At 41.8% G+C, this 15,982-nt stretch overlaps 1 protein-coding gene across 6 annotated transcripts in view; it reads left to right on the forward strand.

The window, feature by feature from the left end:
- KLHL18 (kelch like family member 18) overlaps positions 1-15,982 on the forward strand; it is a 52,521-nt gene that overhangs the window by 10,531 nt on the left and 26,008 nt on the right. For 2 of the 6 annotated variants that reach the window (XM_073787880.1, XM_033864826.2), the window contains exon 2: positions 13,872-13,961. The exons of the other annotated variants lie outside the window; for them this stretch is intronic. The gene's annotated coding sequence lies outside the window, so the exon portion shown is untranslated. The remainder of the gene's footprint in view (positions 1-13,871; positions 13,962-15,982) is intronic. 6 annotated transcript variants of the gene reach the window in all.

Raw genomic sequence — 15,982 nt, forward strand, 5'->3', positions numbered from 1 at the left:
GAGCAGCAGCCGCTGGCTGGTTTTCTGTAGGATTAATGGAAGGACTGCTGATTTAACTGAATCTCTGATTATTCTAAGCTGCTCAGAAATCTGTCACTGCCTTCTGTGAGGTATAAGATGGAGAAGCTTAAGGATGTTCTGTTGGTGTCGACTGCCACTCTGGATGAATTTTCTAGGATCTCCACCTGTGTTCTTTTTTTATAAATTAATTAATTTATTTTTGGCTGTGTTAGGTCTTCGTTGCTGTGTGCGGGCTTTCTCTAGTTGTGATGAGCGGGGGTTACTCATTGTTGCAGTGTGCGGGTTTCTCATTGCGGTGGCTTCTCTTGTTGTGGAGCACGGGCTTTAGGTGCGCGGGCTTCAGTAGCTGTGGCATGTGGGCTCAGTAGTTGTGGCTCACAGGCTCTAGAGCACAGGCTCAGTAGTTGTGGCACACGGGCTTAGTTGCTCCGCGGCATGTGGGATCTTCCCAGAACAGAGCTCGAACCCATGTCCCCTGAATTGGCAGGCGGATTCTTAACCACTGCACCACCGGGGAAGCCCTCCACCTGTGTTCTTGATAGTCCAGTTCCTTCAGACTTGGCCCCTCTCTGCCTTTCTCCCCTAGTTGCCCACAGTCTCCGCCTGCTGGCTGTCTCTAAGGACCTAAGTTCTCCAACTTTTGGGGCTCTGTTCTAGTATTCCTTTGGCTTGGAGTACCCACTCACCTCGGCCAGCAGAGTCCTACCCATGCTTCAAAGCTCCTTTTGTAGTTTTCTCTTCTTAAGGGGAGAGAAGCGGCCAAACACACTCCTTCCTCTGTTCTCCTAAAGCACTTTGCATTTGTGTCTGTTCAGCATTGTCTTGTGGTTGAAAGTTTGCTTGCCTGACTCCCTGCCAACCTGTGTTTCTGTTGGGCAGAGACCCGTGCCATCTTCTTTCTTTTGCCCTATCACAGTGGAGAGTTGTTGTGTGAAATCCCATCTCTCTGAAGACAGTTTGCTCATATTCCTCCAGGTGCAGTTAATCTCTCCCTCTCCCACTTTAACCCCTCGTTACTCAGAGTATTGTCATTGCATCAGCATTGCCTGAGAGCCTGTGAGAAATGTAGGATGTCGGACCTACTAAGCTAGAATCTGGTGATTCTTACGTCCTGTGCACCTGAAAGTTTGAGAAACATTGCCTTAACACTTTGCACCTACCCCCCTTAGCATACTGAGCAGAATGTAGGTGTGTTAGAGAGTCTTTCTCCACCTCTAGATGTTGAGCTTTGGAAGCATGTGAAGCATCCATTAGTTAACACAGTACTTGGCATGTTTCAGGTGTTGAAAAGTGTTTGCTGAATTACCCTCAAGGGCCCCTGGCATTATGTTCGAGACGCTCCTTCAGTCAACATATTGTTGAAGTGCATTTAGCTGTGCATGGTGCTTTGCTAGGTACGTGAGGCACCCTGCTATGAGTAGGAGTCAGCCCCTATCTTTGGCATTTAAGGATTGGTAAGAGAGAGAGCTACCCATCAGTTAACTATGAGACAAGGCAGAGTGTGATAAATTCCATAACTGCCCCGGTATCACCAGAGGCCTGAGGGAACACCAGAGAGACGGCAGTTGTTTCCAGTTTAGAGGGTTTGTGATGGTTTCATGGAGAGGATGGTGTCTGATTGGTACCTTGCAAGATGAATAGGACTTTGACAGACAGATATGGTAGGAAGAGGCATTCCATGCTGGGGAGAGCCTGTTCAAGGGCCCAGGCATGAAAGTGCATATGCAGGATGTTTCTTGAACAGGTAAGACATGGAGGAGCAAGGTGGAAGGTGTGATTGGGGAGGTGGGTTGAATGCAGACTGAACTCCTTGAATTCTCATGGTCAGGAGTCTGAACTGGTAAGAAACATTTGCAAATCACATGTGGTTGGTACAGTTAGATGTTGAGTGGTTTCTGATGACTCCTCCCTCCTGTCTCCTACTTACCTCCCATTCTACCTTGCTGGACGTGGGTGAGCCAGGGGAGGGTTTGGAAGATGTGGGGACAGGCCTGAGTGTTTAGCCAGCTCTTTACTGGCTCTTTCTGTGGGACCATAGCCCCAGGTCTTTTTTTAGTGCTAGCTGGTCAGCCACTTCCTCCCTCACCCCCTTCCTGAATCACTTACCCCGTGGGGCGCCCTAAAGCAGAGACACACAAGCTCCATCACAGAGGGTTTCACACAGTGTGCTTTAAATGTCATCAAAACCCCAGACCAAACCAATTCCGTATGTTTCATTGTACTTGTCATCTGTTTCCCGGCCCCATGGGTTTGTGAGGACTAAACATTTCTGTGTAGGGTAGGATGGATGAGCATCCCTCTGACCGTGTTCTGGGCTGGCAGGCAAGCTATCCAGCATTCAAGATGAAGTGACACCGCCCACACCCCATTTCATTACATGCCACCTTGGTAGACATGCACCTGAACTAGACAACTGTGGAGTGGCTTATTTCTTCCAGGGTTGAGAATGCACTGTTAGTTTGGAAGGCAAGCCCTCCGCCAGTTGGCCCCAAGCCTTATCATCTTTTCCTTGAGGCTTTTACTTCAACTAATAAATTTTCAGATAAGGTTAGAGAGTAACACTCTTTACGCTTTCTGTAGTTAAGGGCCAGTGCCTTCCTCCCACTAGTTCTACCAGCCCTGAGCCAGAAGACCAGGATTCAAAAGAAGAGGTGAAACTCATAGAAGTTTTGTTACTTTTATCCCAGATGAAGGACTGAGAGCTACCTTTTAGATGAAATCGTTTTAGGATTCATTAAGAAGACTTGAGAATGAGGCACTAAGTGCTAGGATACAATCCTTCCTTTCCATGGGAAGAATATTCAGCCTTGATGTGGAGACGTTCATTAGGGACAACATAGTGTGGTATCTTGTGTGCTAGAGGCTTGTACCAGGTGCTACAGGAAGGGGAGAGCTGACTGCCTGGAAGTCAGGTTAGCCCCTCAGGAGGGAGCATTTGCGCTGGATCTTCAAGGATGAGGAATAATTCACCAGGCAGAAAAGTAAGGGATAAGGATCCAAGCAGAGGGAATAGAGCGATGTAAGGGAATTGGCAGAGGCTTGGAAGAGAGGCATGGTGGGGAATAAAACTGGTTAGGGTCAATTGGCGCCAGTTTAGAATTTGGATCTGACTCAGGCAGTAGGGAGCTCAACAAAATGGAGACTGACACGACCAGACTCAATTTTAAATCGAGTGGATTCATTCAGAAACTTCCTTCATTTGACATATACTGAGTGTTAATTGCTAGACTATTCCAGGAAACATGAAAGATTGCTCCCTTGGTGGGACTCGTGTTTTAGGAGGATAGGTAAGTTCGTTTTGTCAGGCAACCACCATTTGCTCGTCAAGGTTACCAGTGACCTCCACTTCCATGATGTAGAGCTATTCCATGACCACAGAGATCTCCCTTGTGCTACCCCTTTATCATCAGGCCCATCTCCCTCCCACCCACCATCTCTAATTGCTAGCAACCACTAATTTGTTCTCCATCTCTGATTTCAAGAGTGTTATATAAATGGAAACAGAGTATTTGACCTTTGAGATTGGCTTTTTTCACTCAGTGTAATGCATTTGAGGGCCATCCAAGTTGTTGTGTCGATAGTTTTTCCCTTTATAGTTCTGAGTAGTGGTCCATGGTATGGATGCACCATACCATGGTTTTGTTTAACCACTCACCCATTGAAGAACATTTAGGCTCTTTCCAGTTTGGGCGTATTACGAATAAAGGTGCTGTGAACATTCATTTACAGGATTTTGTATGAATGTAGGTGTTCATTTCTCTGGGATAAATGCCCAAGACTACAACTGCTGTGCCACATGGTAAATTCATTTTCAGTTTTAGAAGAAGTCACCAAACTGCTTTCCTGAGTAGCTGTACCATTTTACATTCCTACCAGCATATGTGAGTGCGATGGTTAGTTTTGTGTGTCAGCTTGACTGGGCTTTGGTGCCCAGTTGTTTGATCAAACACCAGTCTAGATGTTGCTGTGAACATATTTTTTAGATGTGATTAACATTTAAATAGTAGACTTAGAGTAAAGCAAGTGACCGTCCTTAATGTGATGGGCCTCATCCAATCAGTCTAAGGTCTTAAGAGCAAAAACTGAGGTTTCCCAAAGAAGAAACAGTTCTTCCAGGTTGCAAGATAGAAACCCTGCCTTTATTTCCCACTTGCTGGCAGATTTCAGTGAATTTTTGTATAAACTGAGGTTTATGTCAGAGTTCCTTTTTTTGCTTAAAGACGTCCAATTGCTCCAGTCTTATTTGCTGAAAAGACTGTCTTTCCTCCATTCAAGGTACACAAATGGTTGTGTACCTTTGTCGAAAACCAGTTGGCTGTACCTGTGTGGGGCTACTTCTGGGTTCTCTGTTCTGTTTCATTGGTCAGTGTCCCTATTCCTGCGCCAGTACAGCACAGTTTTGCTTATTCTAGCCATCTGTGTAATAAATCGTGAAATGGGTAGTTACTCCTCCCACTGTACTATTTTATTTTACCTTTTTCCCCCATTGTAACTGTTTTCAATTGTACAATTCAGTGGCATTAAATGTATTTACAATGTTGTATAGCCATCACTGCTATCTATTTGTAAAAACTTTTTCATCACCCAAAGCAGAACTCTATAAACATTAAGCAATAATGCCTCAATGCCCCTTATTCCAGCCCCTGGTAGCCTTTGTTTTATTTTTTGTCCCTATGATTTTCCCTATTCTAGACCCTTCATATAAATGGAATCATAAAATATTGTCCTTTTGTCCCTGATTTATTTGGCTTAGTATAATGTTTTCAGGGTTCATCTATGTTGTAGTATGCATTAGAATATCATTCCTTTTTTAAAAAATAGTCTTTTGTTTTGTTAGAGCAGCTTTAGGTTCACAGCAGAAATGAACAGAACACAGAGATTTCCCATACACTCCCCGTTCCCACTGCACACACAGCCTCCCCCACTATCAGTATCCTGCACCGGAGTGGTACATTTGTTACAATCGATAAACCTATATCGAGACATCATTATCACCCAAAGTCCATAATTTACATTAGGGCGCACTTTTGTGATAAATGTGTCATACATTTATCAAAAACCATATTCTGTGCCTAAAAATCTGCCCTAAATGTCATCTGTGCTCCACCTATTAATCCCTCCCTAACCCCTGGCAACCAGTGATCCTTGTACTATCGCCATACTTGTGCCTTTTCCAGAATGTCATGTAGTTGGAATCATACAGTATGTAACTTTTTAAGATTGGCTACTTTCACGTAAATATGCATTTAAGGTTCCTCCCGGTCTTTTCATGGCTTGATAGGTCATTTCCTTTTTTTTTAAATTTATTTTTGGCTGCATTGGGTCTTTGTTGCTGCGCACAGGCTTTCTCTAGTTGCAGCGAGCAGGGGCTACTCTTCATTGTGGTGCGTGGGCTTCTCATTGCAGTGGCTTCTTTTGTTTCAGAGCACAGGGTCTAGGCGCGTGGGCTCAGTAGTTGTGGCTCGTGGGCTCTAGAGCGCAGGCTCAGTAGTTGTGGCACATGGGCTTCGTTGCTCCGCGGCATGTGGGATCTTCCTGGACTAGGGCTCGAACCCGTGTCCCCTGCATTGGCAGGCGGATTCTCAACCACTGTGCCACCAGGGAAGTCCCAGCTCATTTCTTTTTAATGCTGAAAAATATTCCATTGACCTGATGTGCCACAGTTTATTTATCCACTCACCTACTGAAGGACATCTTGTTTGATTCCAGGTTTTAGCAGTAATGAATAAAGTTGCTATAAACATTTATGTGCAGATTTTTATGTGGACATACATTTTTAACTCCTTTGGGAAAATCCCAGGGAGTGTGATTGCTGGATTATATGATAAGAATATGTTGAGTTTTGTCAGAAGGTGCCAAACTGTCTTCCAAAGTGGCTGTACCATTTTACATTCCCACCAGCGATGAATGAGAGTTTCTGTTGCTCCACATCCTTGTCAGCATTTGGTGTTGTCAGTGCTCTGGATTTTGGCCATTCTAGTAGATGTGTATTTTTACCTCTTTGTTTTAATTTGCGTTTCCCTGATGACGTGGTGTGGAGTATCTTAATATGCTTCTTTAATACGCTTATTTGTCAACTGTGTATCTTCTTTCGTGAGATTTCTGTTAGTCTTTTGCCCATTTTTAAATTCAGATGTTTTCTTGTTGGATTTTAAGAATTTTTTGGATATTTTGAATAACAGTCCTTTATCAGACATGTGTTTTACAAATATTTTCTTCCAATCTGTGGCTTCTTTCTTGATTTCATTCTTTTTAAGGCTGAATGATAATCTGTTGTATGTATATACCATGTTTTGTTTATCCGTTCATCTGTTGATGGGCACTTGGGTTGTTTCCATCTTTTGGCTACTGTGAATAATGGTGCTATGAACATGGGTGTAGAAATACCTCTTTGAGACTCTGCTTTCAGTTCTTTTGGATACATACCTAGGAGTGGAATTGCTGTGTCATATTGTTATTCTGTGTTTAACTTTTTGAGAAACCACCAAACTGCTTTGCACAGTGGCTACACCATTTTGCATCTCACCAGCAGTGCACAAGGGTTCCAATATCACCACATCTTCACCAGCACTTGTTATTTCCTGTTTGGTTTTTCTTTTTTTTTTTTTCCTTGATAATAGCTATCCTCTCGAGTGTGGTGTGAAGTGGTGTCTCATTGTGGTTTTGATTTGTATTTCCCAGATGATTAATGATGTTAAACATCTTTTCATGTGCTTATTGGCCATTTGCACTTAATTTTTTTTTTTTTTTTTAAAGGAAGAGTAAAGGCTTTTTTTTGTGTTTTTTTTTTAATTTTTATTTTTGGCTGTGTTGGATCTTCGTTTCTGTGTGAGGGCTTTCTCTAGTTGTGGCAAGCGGGGGCACTCTTCATCGCGGTGCGCGGGCCTCTCACTATCGCGGCCTCTCTTGTTGCGGAGCACAGGCTCCAGACGCGCAGGCTCAGTAGTTGTGGCTCACGGGCCTAGTTGCTCCACGGCATGTGGGATCTTCCCAGACCAGGGCTCGAACCCGTGTCCCCTGCATTAGCAGGCAGATTCTCAACCACTGCGCCACCAGGGAAGCCCTGCACTTAATTTTTGTTAAAAATTGTTTTAGCTGTTTTAGTTCCTTTGCCTTTCCATATAAATTTGAGAATAATCTTTATATCTATAAAAATAATCTTGCTGGAATTTTGATAGGAATTGCATTAAATCTGTACACCAGTTTGCAGAGAATTGACATCTTTTTTGTGTTGAGTCTTGTAATCCTTGGACACAGTATGTCTCTCCATTTATTTAGATCTTTGATGTCTTTCATCAGCATTTTGTAGCATGTAAGTCCTCTAAATCAGCTTGTTGGATTTACACTGAAGTATTTAATTTTTTGAACAATTATATAATTATATTTCAAATTCTGGTTCACACGCGTTAATAGATAGTATGTGGAAATACAGTTGACTTTCTATGTCAATATTGTGTCCTGTAGCCTTATGTACTGTGACCTTGCTGAACTCACTCATTAGTTCTAGGTTAGTTCTGTGTGGGGTTTGGTGTTTCTGTGTGGGGTGGGGGTTGGTAGATTGCTTTGGATTTTGGACATAAACTGTCGTGTCATTGGCAGATAGGGATAGTATTATTTCTTATTTTCTGATGTGTATTCCTTTTATTTCATTTTGTTACCTTACTGCACTGGCTGGAACTTACAGGACTATGTTAAATAGCAGTGGTAGGAGTAGACATTCTTGCCTTTTTCTTCATCTTAGGGGAGGGCATTCAGTCTTTTACCAGTAAGTATGAAGTTAGCTAAAGTTTTTTTGTAGACATTCTTTATCAAGTTGAGGAAATTACCCTCTACTCCTAGTGTTTATCATGAATAGGTGTTGAATTTTGTAATATGCTTTTTCTGCGTTGATTGAGAGGATCATGTGACTTCTTTTTCTTTTAACCTGTTATTATGGTGGGTTATATTGATTAATTTTTGAATATTGAACCTGCCTTGGATCCCTGACATAAACCCTACTTGGTCACAGTATATAGTTCTTTTCATGTATTGCTGAATTCTATTTGCTAATATTTTGTTAAGGGTTTCTGCATCTATATTCATGAGGGATATTGGTCTGTCGTTTTCTCTTTTTTTGTATGGTCTTTGTCTAGTTTGGGTATTAGGCTAATACTGGCTTCATAAAATAAATTTGAGTTGTCCCCTCCTCTTCTATTTTCTGGAAGAGATTGTTTAGAATTGGTATTAGTTCTTTTTTAAATGTTTGGTGGAATTCTCTAGTGAAACCACCTGAGCCTGGAGACCTTCTTTTCGGGGGTTTTAAAATTACAAAATCGATTTCTTTATTAGCTATAGGGCTATTAAAATGATCAGGGTCTCATTTTGGAGGGGGAAGGGGAGGGGGAGTGTGAGCTATGAGTAACATTTCTTCAGAATCTACTGTTCACACTTACAGAGGAGGACACTAAGTAGCCCTAGCTCCTGTCCATCTGACCTCAGGCAGGTCACATACCCCAGTTATGATGGGGATTCAGATGCTGGGTTTGGCTATCCCTATCTAACGTTATGATATTTTTCTCAGAAGATAACTGCTAGGAATTCGAAAAATGAGTCATCCATGCAACAGGTATCTGTTGCCCATTTCTGCATCCCCCACAGTGTTCCCAGTCAGTAAAACACTGTGTTTGCTTTATGCCTATGATGCCTGTAGCAGATGCTGTCACCCTGGTGTTTTCACACATGGGGTCCTTTAAGACCTAACTGTTGAGCAGAGTGGGGACCTTGAGGCACCACCGGGGTGCAATCAGAGCCGAAACCACCTTTAGTTAGAGCCCATCTATTAAGATCAGGAAGGAAGGTCCCCCTTTCCTGCATTTCCCCAGGGCTTTCTCCAGACCACAGTGCTTAGGGCTCTGGCTCTTAATGGCAGAACTAGCCTCAGTAGTCTAGACCAATCATTTATTGGCTCATGTAATCAAACAGGAGAACAGATAGGGTTGATGATGGGCCTGGGGGACTGAAATGCTGCTAAGACTCATCCCCTCTGTGGTCAGCATCCTTCTCCCACTGCAGACTGCTTCATCACACATGGAAGGGGATGGAGCACCTGATAGCTCCTTGTTACCTGGAGGGATTGTCCCTCTTCCTTCTTCCTTATTTGAAAAATCCTGAGGAAGGGTCTAATTGGTAGGGCTTAGGTCATATTTTGTATAGTGTGGTGGGAATGAAGATAGAAGACATTCCCAGAAGAAAGTAAGGCACACTGAATAGAGCTGACATGAGATAGAATCCATAGCTAGTCATGTTTGTTTGGAAGGTTTTTAGTGGCATGTATTGAAGCTACAGGTGTTTTCTGTTAACCTTCAAGTAACCTAAAACTGTTAATAGATCATCATCATCGTACTATTACAGATCATTCATGGTTAATATATTATTATAGCAGTATTAATACATAATTAATAGCTATATTTATACTACATAGCTATATAGAGATCATATGATATCTAGTTGATAGTAAATAATAATAATAGATTGTTGTACTAGCCCTCAAGTGTTGTGGTTATTTGAAGATTTACTGTGCCTACTTATATATGTAAGAAAATTTTGAAGGAAATGAGTAGAAAAAAAGTCACAGTGCCTCCTTCTCAGTCTTCCATATCTTTTTCTAAACTTAACTGAAAGAACCTGCAGTCCATTTTGACTATAACTTTTAGTGAAACTGCCTTTTTGTCTACAGGGTTAATTTATTTTCACAGGGAATTGTTGATTTTTCTGGGCAGCTATTAAGGATAGAGTTGGTATTTTAATTTCAATAAATATTTACTGAACTGTTTAGGGGATGTACAAGACCCTTATTACCTCAAAGAGTTTGAAGTCCACTGGAGTAGGTAAGAACAGAAAAGTACAGTTCTTGAGACTGAAGCTTCCCATCTCTAACATGGAGTAGCCTTACTTGTCTCACATGTTAAGATTTTGGTTGCCGTGGAGAGGTGGGCTGAGCTGGCTTTGTGCTGGGTGGTCGCTGAATAACGTGGAGGATTGGTTGATACCTGAGGTTGGAAGGCAGATGCTTCAAGGCATCTCCATGCAGTCCACCTCCTATGTATCTGATGGACAAGGCTGCATTATTTGCTGAGGCTAATTAGCATTGAAACTCCATGGGGGTGGGGGGTTGAAGAAAGAATAATTGTATAACTATGATTAAGAAACTGAAGTTTTGGGCTTCCCTGGTGGCGCAGTGGTTGAGAGTCTGCTTGCCAATGCAGGGGACACGGGTTCATGCCCTGGTCCAGGAAGATCCCACATGCCGCGGAGCAGCTGGGCCCGTGAGCCATGGCCGCTGAGCCTGCGCGTCCACAAGGGGAGAGGCCATAACAGTGAGAGGCCCACGTACCGAAAAAAAAAAAAAAAAAAACTCAAGTTTTAGGGACTTCCCTGGTGGTCCAGTGGTAAAGAATCCGCCTTCCAATGCAGGGGACCTCGGGTTCGATCCCTGGTCAGGGAACTAAGATCCCACATGCCCTGGGGCAACTCAGCCTGCACACCATCGCATGCCTCAACGAGAGAGAGAAAACCCGCAGGCCACAACTAGAGAGAAGCCCACGTGCTGCAACGAAGAGACCACATGCTGCAGCAAAAGATCCTGCATGCCTCAACAAAGATCCCGCATGTTGCAACTAAGACCCAATGCAGCCAAAAAAATAAAGAAAATAAATAATAATTTTTTTAAAAAAAGAAAGAAACTGAAGTTTTAAAAAAAAGGCATTTGGTGGTTACAGGCTATTCATGACTCCAGAGTGAATGCCTTAGCTCACTTCCTTTTGAAAAGGAGCAAGTGTTGTATAAGACACTTTATCTCAGTGTTGGATTCCACAAAGTGCAGACAGATCATACTGGTTTGGCAGGGGAGTCTGTGAATACCAGCAGAAAATCAGGTGTGACGTGGGTGGAGAATGGGGGTTGGGGGGTCTTAGATAAGTGATCAGCATCTTCTTTCTAGAGAATGTGTTCACATCCCTCTTCATAATATTTCTTCCCTGTGACTCTAGAGCAGAGGTCAGCAAACTTTTTGTATAAAGAAGCAGATAGTAAATATTTTTGGCTTTGCAGGCCGTTGGTCACTATCACAGCTGCTCAGTTTTGCCATTGTATGGGCATGTCTGTGTTCCAATTAAACTTTATATATGGACACTGAAATTTGGATTTTATACAATTTTCGCATGTCATGAAATATTAGGGTTGATTTTTTTCAACCATTTAAAAATGTAAAAACTACACTTAGCTCATGGGTCACACAAAAAACCAAGAGGCAGGAAGGCCGGATTTTGGCCCATAACCATGGTTTGCCGACCCTTTCTCTAAAGGTCTTAAAAATGAATTCTGTAAAGTTCTCAATTTAAGGACATTTTTTTAATTTAACAAGCACTTATTTAGCGCTTAATATGTGCTACGCACTGTTTTAAATGCCATGCATTAAATGCTAATTTAATCTTCACAGTAACCCCATGAGTGAGGTACTGTTTACCCCATTTTTGCAGATTTCGTGAATTGAGGCACAGTGAAGCTAAGTAGCCCAGAGTTACGCTGCTAGTAAATGGCAAAACCTAGATTTGAACCCAGGCAATTTAGTTCCTGAGTATGTTCTTATCTGCCATGATATACTTACTGTCTCTCTTAATTATCGACTTTATAGCCCAAAGGAATTTTAGAGATTAACCCATCGCTACTCATTTTTACAGACTCATTCTTACACACAAGATTCATAGCCTTTATGATTCACATGTGTGCCTTAGTAAAATTATGGATTACTATTTATGCACTTTCAGCATCTCGTGACTGCCTAAATGCTTAGTCTTAAACCCCACTGATCCCAAGGGTATTCTGTCTGCGCAGGCAGGGCACTTAACTGTTCACTTATTGTTTAATTTATGTTCATTGTGGGCTCCTTGAAGGTAGGAGCAATAGTATCAAAATGTTTTCCGTCAAAGAGAAATCAATTCTGGGTATATCTTTTGCTTTCTTTGGGAACACCTGTCTCAGATTACTTCCAACTCAGATTTTGTCCTGCTGCTTTTCCTGCTTGAATAAGCAACTGGTTGAATCTTGCGCCTCGCCTGCCTGTGATAGGGAACAGAATTTGTGGTGTCATGCTACACTATCCCTGTTGATCCAAAGATACCACCAGGGCAGGGTCAGGAATGGAAGATTTCCCAGTCTTTCCAAGGAAGAAAATGGGAGGAGGAGGAGGTGTGTGTGTGTGTGTGTGTTTTAAACCAAGTCAAAACTTAGGTAGACATGAGGTGCTCAGGATTTCTGGTTCCTTTTGCTCAGTCAAGGTCTCAGACACTACTAACTAGAAGGGACCTCCAAGAACCTCTGGTGCAGGGGTTTCTGTGCTACAGGGATTCTGCAATTATTGCAGGGGACCCTCAAATCTATATGTGCACCAATCTGTGGGCCAGATAAATTATATCATTTAGGTGTATGTACAGTTACTTTTCAAATGCATGTAGATTCCATCATGATTAAAAAGAAAGCTTTACTGAATTCGTGATAGGCTACTGTTAACACAACTACTACCTTTTGAGAGCCCTGATCCAGTTAAAGCCCTTTATTTACAGATGAAGAAACTGAGGCCCAGGGGTAAAGGGAAGAGATTTGCCTGGGTCATACAGAACAGGAAGAGCTGGCCTTGAAATCGGTGCAGTTTATATGTATCATATGGCTTGTGCTCTCTGTCTCCTCTGGCATGGGCACAGGTAGAGACTGGCAAGTATTTTGACCTTTGACGCCATGCTGAACTTTCTAATAATGCCTAACAGAGTGGTTGATTGTGATATTTTTTCCAGTATTTTTGGTGCTGCTTTTAAGAAGTTTTTTTAAACTAGTATATTCCTTGCTGTGCGCCCTGTAAGTAATAATCCTATATTCCAACCTGGAGACCTGAGATATGGTAAAATTAGGCAGCTTGCTTGTATCTGTAGTAGAGCTGGCCCTAAAACTCAGAGATTTAATCTCTCTCCCAGGGTTCTATTAATCAGACTGAACTTGAGAGGATTTCAGGTATTTATATCTTGGTCTTTCATGGCTGTTGCTCTCAGCTGGGTGCAACAAAAAACTTTTAAATCTCTGTTAAGTGCCTGACGCTGTGCTGGGTGTTTTCACATGTATTGTATATAACTTAAATTTAACGAGACCAAAGTTGCAATGCTGAGGCCCCTCTCAGAACAAGCTAAGTAGCACTCTGGTCCAAAGCCCATCCATCCAGGCATTTATTTATTTATCTGTTCACCATTATGGAGCACTTCTGTTGTTTGCAAAAGTGCCCTTGAATTATTCCCATTGGTGCCCAGGCTAGGACAAATCAGCACAGATCCATCCCTCCAAACAAGACCCAGGATTGACAGCAACATTAGCTTGGTCTGCACAGGACAATACTTTTTTCCCATTGGAGCTTCAGGAATTTGGAGTGTCCCTGGTCATTTGGTCAAATGATGTTCATATCAACCATTCTTAAATTAGATCTTCTCAAATACACTTGAGAAGTCAGATGAATAGGAACGGTCTCACTTTTTTAGTTGGGAAGCCAAACTTGGAGGGGACGCGTCTGAGGTAACATAACTGGTGAGGGCCTTCTAACTCCAATGTTGATGCCACACCACCTGTCTGGTGGACCACCACTGCTCAGGAAAAGGCTCTGTGTCCACTCTTTGTAGAAGCTAAGTGGCAAGAATGCTCAGTCTTTGCTGCAGTTTTAGTGGAAGTGGTTTGGGCATTCCAGTTTGAATTGATTTTTTTTTTTCTTAGAAGCAAATTTGGCAGTATTGTGTATACCTAGGAAATCTTGTGATTGCCCCTAATTTGCTCCACAGATGCTGGTCATTGCAAATCATCCCACAGTGATTAAGTGGCTGGTGCTGATACACACGTAATAAGTGGTCCTGTGAGCACGGGCAGTAGAGGTGTGTTGTGTACCTAATATCTTGATCCCACCTGGGTAACTTCCACATGTGTGTTTGTGAGTTTAGCTCTTTCAGTTCAGAGTGTTTCATGATACCATAGATTCGTTTCTTTCCTTCCCTCCTATCTTGTACTTTGAACCTGGGTCTTCCCAATACTTTACTATCTGATTCCATTTAATTCACTAACATTTAATTAAATTCATTTAATTTACTGTCTGATTCAATTGCATTGCTAATACTTTATGATTATAATATTGTTTTATTAATATTTGTAATATTGTTTGTTTAAAGGTAGGTATAGCAAAATGTGATTAAAGGTAGAGGTATATGCCAAATAGCCTTAACTTTTCTGACCAATCAATTATATGTTGCTTATTGATTATTTTTTCCTAAATTCTGTAGCAACAGTTCACATTTCTTTGCCACCTTAGGGATGGAAAAGGGAGGAGATTTGCAGTAACAGTGTGTAATTGAAGATCAGTGGAGAAAGTAGCCTTTGCGTGGACCTGTGTAATTCAAGATGTTAAAATAGGGAACACACTGTACTCCTGTATAAGCTGTAGTTTACAATATTAGATTTATCATTTGGATTTCCCATTTGTCCCTTTTTTTTTTAGGGAACTTTTTATTTTGAGATAATTGTAGATTCACATGCAGTTAAGAAATATTAACAGTGAGATTCCCATGTACCCTTTGCCCAGTTTCCCTCAGTTGTAATATCTTGCAAAATTATAGTACAGCATCACAAGCAGAATATTGACATTGACACAATCGGCTACTCTTATTCAGATTTGCCCAGTTTTACTTTCATTCACCTGTGTGTATTTAATTCTGTATACTTTTATTATGTGTGTTAGTTTATTTTTTAATTCTAAAAATTTCCCAGTTGGCTGAGAACTTGAGCTGGGAGGGGTGTGTTATTTACTGGGTCCCTCTCAAACTCCACCAGTAAACAACTCAAGTATAATTTCCTTTCACATAATAGCTACTTAACTGGGGCAAGTTAATTCTAAATCTTGGTTTCCTCATCTATAAAATGGAATTCACAATAGCTACTTAATGCAGAGGGTTGCCGTGAGGACTAAAATGAGAAAATATGTGTAATGGGTACTTAGCCAAAGGAACTTCATAAATGATCATCTCATTTTCTTTTTTTTAACTAAGAGTACAGTGAGAGTATTTGGGTTTTTTTTTAAGCTTTTCACAAAAGTGTATTATCCTAGGATTGTAGAATTGGAAGGTCCCTTAATAGTTTTAGAATCAGTGAAGGACTTCCCTAAACGTTCTTAGGTAATAAGCTGTTATTCTTTGTGATAAACTAAAATGTGCCTCCTTGTACCTTGCAGATCTGCCCTCATCAACGTGATAGCCCTTCTAGTCTTTGAGGACAGCTATAGTCATCCCTAAATTACCTATCCTTTAGCCATTCCTCGTAAGATGTAGCTTCCAGACCCTTTCCCATCTTGGTCTCACTCTTCTAGATAAAGACAAATTAGTTGTTCCCCTTAACTGAACAGAGAATTCAGATGTAATCTGCCTAGCATATCCCAAGATAGGCCTGTCTTCTCTTTAGCTGAGCTTTTTTGGGAAATCAGGTCACCTAGTTCGTGCACATACAGCTTGTTCTTTTGTCTTCTGTTTACTTTGTAGATGGAAAATAAATGCATAGCAGTGTAACACAGCAAACTGAATGCACATTTTGCCCTCATTTCCTCCTGTAATCCCATTAAAATGATAGTAAGAGGGAAAAGAGAGATCGGCAAATGAGAGGTCAACGGAATGTTGAAGCCAGGAAGCAAGTGTGATTAACTTAGTGGGCCAGAGGAACTGAAGGTGCCTGCTTTGGCAGGGAGTGGGGGGGGGGGGGGGGGGGACTAACAAAGAGGATTTGTAATGCAGAGCCCTGGAATAGCTCCGGAATCGGAGAAACCAAATATTGGAAACAGGAAGATTAGTCGAAAGTCTATGTGAAAAGCATTTAGATGCCTACAACCCCTCCTCTACTCTCTCAGGAGACAGAT

Source organism: Tursiops truncatus, chromosome 10 (genome assembly GCF_011762595.2).
Source record: "Tursiops truncatus isolate mTurTru1 chromosome 10, mTurTru1.mat.Y, whole genome shotgun sequence".
NCBI classification, from domain to species: Eukaryota; Metazoa; Chordata; class Mammalia; order Artiodactyla; family Delphinidae; genus Tursiops; species Tursiops truncatus.